This window comes from Equus caballus, chromosome 7 (assembly GCF_041296265.1).
Source record: "Equus caballus isolate H_3958 breed thoroughbred chromosome 7, TB-T2T, whole genome shotgun sequence".
Lineage (NCBI taxonomy): Eukaryota > Metazoa > Chordata > Mammalia > Perissodactyla > Equidae > Equus > Equus caballus.
The window spans coordinates 47,050,674-47,058,176 of record NC_091690.1 but is presented as its reverse complement, the minus strand read 5'-3'; positions in this window follow the sequence as shown (position 1 = coordinate 47,058,176).

Genomic DNA, 7,503 nt, shown 5'->3' with positions numbered 1-7,503 from the left:
GGGCACGGACGTTAGGTCAGGGCCAGTCTTCCTCAGCGAAAAGAGGAGGATTGGCAGCAGTTAGCTAAGGGCTGATCTTCCTCAACAAAAACCCACACTTCACAGGTGATCCAAAGCCATCCACCCATCCTCTCGAAGACGCTTAAATGTCCACGGCTGCCCCGTGTCTCAGCCTTCTTCCTCACAGCATCACACACGCCCCAGAAGGAACTGGACGACACGGCGGGCAGAGGGCCAGGCTGAGCTGGCACAGCCCCGGGCGACCAGAAACCGCGTGGCGGCGGGTCCCACTTCACCCCTCCCTCCGTCCCCAGCCATCACCGTGCCTCCCGGAGGGCGCTCCCTCCCCCATGCTCAGGCCACCCCGGTTCTCACATCGATGGGGATGGAGGGAGCAGAGAGGAGGGGAGCCCCCATGGTGCAGGGTGTGGGACGGGACCCACGGGAGCCACTGGATCTCAAGCTGAATTCTCCCTCCCACGTCCGTCCATGGCTCCATTGTCCTCCCTCACTCACTCATTCACGCATTCACGCATTCATCCTCCAGCAGTATTTACTGAGCACCTGCTGTGTGCCAGGCCCTGTTGTAGGGGAACCAGCAGTGAATGACAGAGGTGAACGTCCTGCCCTCCCTGAGCTGACATTCTAGTGCGGGAGACGGCCCAGAAACAGGATAAACAAGTCAAATACACAGAGCGTCAGACGGAGAAAAGAGGACTGGAGAGGAGGAGAGGGAAGAGGAAGCGGGCCATCGTTCAGAGAAGGCCCCAGTGGGAAAGCAGCACCTGAGTAAAGCTCTGAAGGAGACGAGGGAGGAGGGTGAGGGTGTCTGGCAGAAGGGTGTTCCACAAAGAGGGAACAGCACGTGCAAAGGCCCTGTGCCTGGAGCATGCTTGGTGTGTTTGAGGAATAGCGAGGAGGCCTGTGTGGCTGAAGCAGAGTCAACGAGGGGCGGATGGGAGGCAGTGATGGCAGGGAGGTGACGGGGACAGATGGATGGATGGATGGATGGATAGATGGATAGAGATCCTAGGAGCAATGGCTCCGAATTCACTAATTAATTTAGTGTTTGAGTGAATTTGTAGAACATTACTGCATATAACAAGAATCAGCCATACCTCATGGCCTTGGGAAGACTAAGTTCATATGTATAAAGTACTTAGAAGTAAGTGCAACGTAAGCATTATTGTAAGCATTAAGCGAGGAAAACAGGTGTAAAAGCAGTTGGCATCTGGCAAAGACCTAATGCACTTTAATGCCCTTCTTCTGCCCTTGTGCTCCTGATTGACTTCCTCTCTGCTCAGCAAGTAGGCACCACAGTGCCAAGCGTGGTGCTTTGTCTTAAATTGGATCCCCTGGAAACAGAGCCTGAGATGAGGACTCCAGGGCAGGGAGCTCATCAGAGAGGTGGATCCACGATGCATTAGTAGGGACGTGGATCAGGGGAAGGAAGGCAGCCCACACCGCTGCAGGAGAGAGCAGGGAACCACTGCGCCTGAGTCCGCCGGGAAACCTTGGGAGGCCGTGTGGAGCGTGCATCTCAGAGCTATCGCACCAGGGGGATGAGGGAGCTGGGGCGCCCTCCAGCTCCCACACATCGTCGGATGAGAGCTGCTCAAGGGGTGTCGCCTCCCCTACACACCTTGCCAACCCCACACGTGACCAGCGAGGAATCCCACAGCCAGGGAAGCCCTCAGGCACAGCCAGCTGCAGACAGTACGAAGCCACTGATGTGCACAGGAAAGGCGAAGGCCATGGGGATGTGGACAGACCACCCACAGCTTCAGTACTCAATAATAGTTCTTGAATGAAGGGTTTATTGCAGGGGACTTCCTTGCTCCTTGCAAAAGTGGAGGGCCGCGATGACGTTAGAGGCAGTATGACCACAGACTGAGTTGTTTCAATCAAGATGAATAAGTGCAAAATCAATCTTACATCGGGCAATGGACAAACGGCAGGGTTTGCAGCTGGGAGGGGAGCACACGGGCCTAAAGTATTATCTGGGAGGCTGGTGTGTGTGTGTGGTTTGCACAATTTTAACCCTTGTCCGGATTTATCCACCATCCCAATCAGACGCACTGTCGCATCTCCGCAGAAGAACTCCCCCGTGCTAACCTCTGTGGGCACACGCCCCCTTCCCAGGCCCTTGGCGACCGCTAATCTGTTCTCCATCTCTGTAATGTCATCACTTCACCACTGTTCCACCAATGGAATCATACCGCACACAGACTTTTGAGATGGGCTTTTCCACTCGGCGTAATGCCTTGAGACCCATCGAGGCTGTTCTGAGTCTCCGCAGTTCATTCCTTTCCGATCCACCTGGGGGCTTTTGAATCCTACACACACCCCCCCCACAAAGACGACCGATGCTGCATGGGGCTGCCTCATCCCCGTTAAAAGCTACCAGCCCACAGCTATGATGTGTCGAACAGGAGGGTGTCAGATCCCTTCCACACTCTGGGCGGGGGTGCAGGGAGGAGGGAGAGCTGAAAACCACTGCTTGTTTTCTCTGACTCCCCATCACCCCATTGGCGAGGGAGGGGCTCCTGCCCTGGGCTTACGGGGATGGCCGAACATAGCACCCACACCGGGCAGATGACAGGGCCTGCAGCTTGTCGGTCACGTCTACTCACACCGGGAGGAAGGACAGCGCCGCCCCGTGGGACCACGCGCGCTCTGCACTCGAGTGCAGTGAACAGCAGTGTTGGGAGACAAACTTCGCAGTAACAAGACACTTAGGTGGCCCCCGGTTCCTGCAGGAGGATGCAATTGGCTTGTTGGAATAATTCCCAGGGCTGACAGGGAAGCCACCCGCTACTCGGGGACAAGCAGCCACTGCACCTGGTGTGTTTGATAAGGAGGGTTTTTTGGCTCAGGGTCCGTCCCCGTGGGAGCAGAATGGGGAGAAACACAGGTGATCAGGCCACCTGAGACCCCCCCGGTTTCTCCAGATGTCAAGGCAGCACTTGACACGGAGCCTTAATTTCAGGCATTATACCGCATCGCTTCAGAACAACATTGTCCAGGATTGATCACGGAGCAACAGGAAGGAAAGGCAGAAATATTTCCCTGGGGCTCCATTCAGAATTGCCGTGAGTCGTACAGAAATCAGTATCAGGTGTCTGTTTGTTTTGGGTTTTTTTTTTTCTTGTTCTGGGGAACTAAACCCCAACTAAGGTGACAGAAGCCGGAGAGAACTTCGACCTTGCTGCCCCGAGAGCACACTTCTCACTCGGGAAAGAGGGAACTGACCCGAGGATTTCCTGAGGCAATACGGCCACCACCGTGGGCGATTCCAGGTAGCCAATGGACAGGCAGGAAACCTGGGGAACTGCCTGGACCGACAGGCCGAGGAAGGGAAGCTTGGGGTCCATGACACTGTGATTTATGAGCAACAGAGATTTGGTCCTCGTCCCTGCTGCTGGCACAGAGCTCCTAAACCCTCCTGTGAGGAGAGCGATAATGGGGTCTTCTGTTACGTTAATAAAGCGACTGCTGGACAGCACCTGAGGATGGGGGCGGGTTGCCAGGAGACCCAACCACACGCTTAGAGGGTTGGAACTCTCCGTCCCACCCCCACCCCCGACCCCGACCCCCACGGAGGGGAGAGGGGCTGGAGGCTGAGTTCAGTCACCGACGGCCAATGATCTCGTCAGTCGCGCCTGTCATGACGCCTCCATAAGACCCCAAAAGGACTGGTTCAGACAGCCTGCAGGCTGGTGAGCTAGAACGCTTCCAAACTCTGGGAGGATGGAAGGTCCCTGTTCTGGACCTCGCCATGCATCTCTCTGTTCACCTGCCTGTCGATTCGGATCCTGTGTAATAAACCAGTAATCTGGAGTGTGAACTAGTTCCCTGAGTTCTGTGAGCCGCTCCAGCAAGTTAATCACAGCCAAGGAGGGGGCTGTGGGAACCCCTGGTTTCTGGCCGGTCACTCGGAGCACAGGTTCCAACCTGGACCTGCCGCTGGCATCTGAAGTGGGGGCAGACTTGTGGGACTGAGCCCTCGGCCTGTGGGATCTGATGCTCCCTCCAGGTCGACAGGGTCAGAGTTGAGAGGAACTGTGCGGGACACCTAGCTGGTGTCAGAGAATTGCTTGCTGGTGGGGGGACCCACACAGTGGGATTGGGGTCCAAATTGTTAGGGTCAAAGTGCTTTTCTGGAGAGAGGCCTTCTCTGTCCCTCATCCCAAACCAAGCCCGGGGTCCTGCGTCCCCGTCATCCTCTGACCTCTCCCTCAGAGAAACCATTGCAATTGCCACCGGTGTCCTCCTGGCAGGCGGGCGTCAAGGGCCGGGAAGCACGTGGCCTCTGTTCTGCTGTGTCCCCAGAGGACAGAAGGACGCCTAGAACGAACCCGTATTTATTGAACCAAGAATGCGCGCATTTAACCCACGCACTGCTGCCTCGCTGTGGTTTGTGACGTAATGAAGCCATGAAGGAGGACAGTGACCAACTGTCCGGGTCTGGCGGGGGCTGAGCGAGTTCCCGAGACGCGGGAGCTGCAGGGCTAACACCAGGAAAAGCCCCCTTTGATAAGGAGATAACGACCACAGAGCAGCTCTCCCAAGCCTGCTCCTGGCTCGGAAGAGACGCTCTCCCAGCGGCTCATCCCTGCCGTCCCGGAGCGACCCCTGTGCAGACACCGAGTCTGCCCGGGGAATTGTTGCGTCGCCCTATTAACAAGCGACCCGATCGCATTCGGTTGGAGTCTTGTGCGTCTCCAGCTGAGACTGGGGGACGTGCCTCCGGGTGGGTTTGCCTTCGCTTCCGCCAGGAGCCGAGGCTGGCCCTGGCCCGGGACCGCTCCGCCCCACTCTGAGCCCCGCCGCACCCCGCGGAGACGAGACCCCCAATTCCCGCCCGAGCTCAGCTCCCCGAGAGCAGCGTGCTGCGGGCTCCCGGCGTCCACGCGCACCTCCCGCTCACACCATCGCCTTGCTCCTCACAGCAGCATCCCCGGCGGTGCTTTGCGTCGTAGGACCAGCAACGTCCCCAAGAGTGTGTCCCTGCGCATGCCCATGGTTCTGCAGCAGGAGTCACCTCCCGGACGATGCGTTCCGCCGGATCGTCTGGGCCCCAAACCACGTGGCCCTTAGCCTCCCAGAGTCTAAGGAGAGCCGCTTTCTCCTCCCGTCCACGTAGCGTCAGGACCCTCCCGGGAAAGTGCCCGGGGCTCCCCTCCCTCTCCTCCGGACCCCCCAAACGCGTGCGCGGCCACAGCCTCTCCTGCCCCATCGCGCACAAGCCAGCGCCCCGCGCAGAGCGCGCAGCACACCGCCAGGGCCCGGGTCGGATGGGGCTGCACGCCAAGAACACCCGACCCGGGTCTGCGCCCAGACTGGTGAAATCTGAGGATGGAAACGTTCCATTCTGTGAGGGCTCCTTTGTCACGTGCATTATTGCATTATTCTCATTTCCTTCTTTGCTTTCTCTCTCTGTCCTTGTGAAGCAAAGCCCTTTAGAAGAATTCCATCTTTCCTTCGCTGCACGTTATGGTCACGTGGAGAGCAGAGTGACTCCGGCTCCATCTGGTTTCCATGCTGAAACTGATGACCGCGGGGACCACGCTCCAGGAGGGCAGGAGAAACCTTCTGACTCGCATACTGGACCAGGTCTCTAAGGAGCCAGGCGGGTCTCCCAAGGAAACTGAAATGGCTTGAGAGAGAAGGAAGGAGCCTGGCTTTCATCTAAAGGACAGGAGATGACGAGTGTTGGCGAGGATGTGGAGAACAGGGAGCCTTGTGCTGTTGGTGCGGAGGTAAGTTGGGGCAGCCACTGTGGAAAACAGTAGGGAGGTTCCTCGAGAAATTAAAAATAGACCTACCACACCACCCAGCCATCCCTCTCCCGGGCACCCACACAAAGGAAATGAAATGGGGATCTCAGATCTGCACCCCCATGTGCACTGCAGCATTTTCACAACAGCGAGATGTGGAAGGCACCCAAGTGCCCATCGACAGACGAATAAAAAGAAGATGTGGTCCATGTACACAATGGAATATTATTCAGCCATGAAAAAGAAGGCAATCCTGCCATTTGTGACAACATGGGTAGACCTGGAGGGCGTGGTGCTGAGTGCAACAAGCCGGACACAGAAAGACAAGCACTGTGTGAGCTCACTTACGTGTGGGACCTAAAACAGAGAAAATTCAAACCCACAGAAACAGAGAGTGGAAGGCTGGCTACCAGGGCTGCGGGTGGGGCGATGGGGAGACGCTAGTCAAAGAGGACAAGCCTTCAGTTTCAGGATGGACCACGTGGGGCTCCAGTGACAGCACGGTGACCGTGGTGAACAGCGCTGCATCGTCCACCTGAAATTTGCTGAGAGTGCATCCTAAGTGTTTCCACCACACACAAAATGCTGATCCTGTGAGGGGGCGAGTGCGTTAACGAGCTTGATTGTGGCGATCGTTTCACAAAGTCTACGACTGTCAAGTCATCACGTTGTACGCTTTAACTAAGTGCAGTTTTATTTGTCTGTTATATCTCGATAACACTAGAGGGAGAAAAGGAAGGAGCTTGGTCTGGGGTTTTTGTGGTTACAGCCTCCCTGCACAGGCAGGCGCTGGGGTGGTGGAATCTCCTGGCTGCTCTAGAGGAGAGAGCACCCAGGCTTCTCCTCAGCTTGTCCAGGTGGGGGCACGAGGGGAGGAGGGTGGGTGGGGCTTAAGCTGTGAGCACTCAAACATCCAAAAATGGAGTCACTAGGTGGAGGGGGAGAAGGAGGGGTCAGTGCTTGCTGGGCACAGAGTTCCATTGGGGACGATGACAAAGTTCCAGCATGAGGTCGTGGGGGTGGTTGCACAACGTGGTGACTGTACAAAGTGCCATTGTTCACTTTAAAGGGATTAAAATGGTAAGCTTTATGCCAGGTTTATTTGACCACAATAAATATACATATATATATGCTTAATATGTTTCTAGAAATAAAAGAGAAAAATGAAAACAGTAAGTAATAGGAGATTATAAAAAAACGACCATGAAGTCTTAAAAAATCATGAAATAAAACGTTTAGAAGTGGAGGAAAAAATCTGGAGTCGGGGCCTCTTTAGACTACGCTAAGGGGAGAAAAGTGAATTAGGGGTTCCGCCTCCCCTGAGGAGGAGAGAAAGGGAGAGTGTCACACTCTCTCGGAGGTAAACGGGCTGACAATAGCGAGGGGATCCCAGGAGGGGGCAGACTAGGGGATTATGGGAGGGATGCTTTGCAGCAATTCTTCTAATTAGGGGAACCCCCGTGTGGGCTCTGGGAGGAGTTTAGTTTCGTTTGTTGGGGAAGGAGGATGAGGGACAGCAAAGAGCCCTTTACAAGGACCCCAGGGAACAAGATGGCGCCCCTCTCCCAAGGGAGGAGGCTGCTAACTGTCTCTGTAAAGGGCCAGCAGTAAATATCTTCAGTTTGGGGGGACCAGGCCATCTATGTTGCAACTCCTCAGTTCTGCTTTTGTAGCACAAAAGGGGCTGTAGACAAAATGTAAACGAATGGGCGTGGCTGGGTTC